This window comes from Rhinolophus hipposideros (assembly GCF_964194185.1).
Source record: "Rhinolophus hipposideros genome assembly, chromosome: 4".
NCBI classification, from domain to species: Eukaryota; Metazoa; Chordata; class Mammalia; order Chiroptera; family Rhinolophidae; genus Rhinolophus; species Rhinolophus hipposideros.
The window spans coordinates 59865487-59866341 of NC_138050.1; positions in this window are offsets into that span (position 1 = coordinate 59865487).

Here is an 855-nt window from a genome sequence, read left to right on the forward strand (position 1 = left end):
CGAAGGAAAGTGAGCAGGACTTAAACCTCGCTCTGCCCTACCCTAGTTCTGACGTCAGGAAGCATCAGAACAAGTAGCTACTCCTTGGAATCACCAGAGACAGTGAAAAGGAAATTCACCAGACCATTGCAAAATCTAACTTTGGTTTTCAGCATAACAGTAGATTGTTGAAGAAGAACATTGCCAACATATCCATCTAGCAGAAAGAAATATAAAATGAGGTGTTGTATTTTAAGGGGAAAAAAAATCAGGCAGGCCTTGAGAGAAAGCTATCATATGTCCTATACAGTAACAATGGGACATTTATACTAAAAAATTTGGTGTTTATCTGAAATTCAAATTAAACTGAGACAGCTAGTTTTGTTTTCTGAATCTGACAACTTTACATTCATATTTTCCTGCTTACAAAGAAGCATAAATGTACTATTCCTGGTGGAAATAGGAAATGGTTATGTCCAGTTCAAATTTGTTCTACATTTTTTGAATTACAGAGCAGTGATAATCCAACTATGCTCAGGGATTGTTCATAGAATTGTGTTTCTTTTTTTGAAATTAATAAGAGATTATTTTTAAAATTTTTAATTAAAAAAAGGACTTACAGCACCATACATGTCTCACAAATGAACTTCCATTATTGCTAAAGTAAGTTGATATGAGCTCACTGAAACACCCATTATGACACGTACGTCACTTAACTTAGGCCCAGAGCAATCACTGCTGCCCTTGATAAGACACTGAGCAGCACTAGAAATTTTCTGGCAGAGTGTTGCATGTGGTTATGGTCACCTTTTTGTTTTTGGGGGCATCCAAAATCGACTTCAGAATGAGATATCAATCGATTTCACATATATAAAA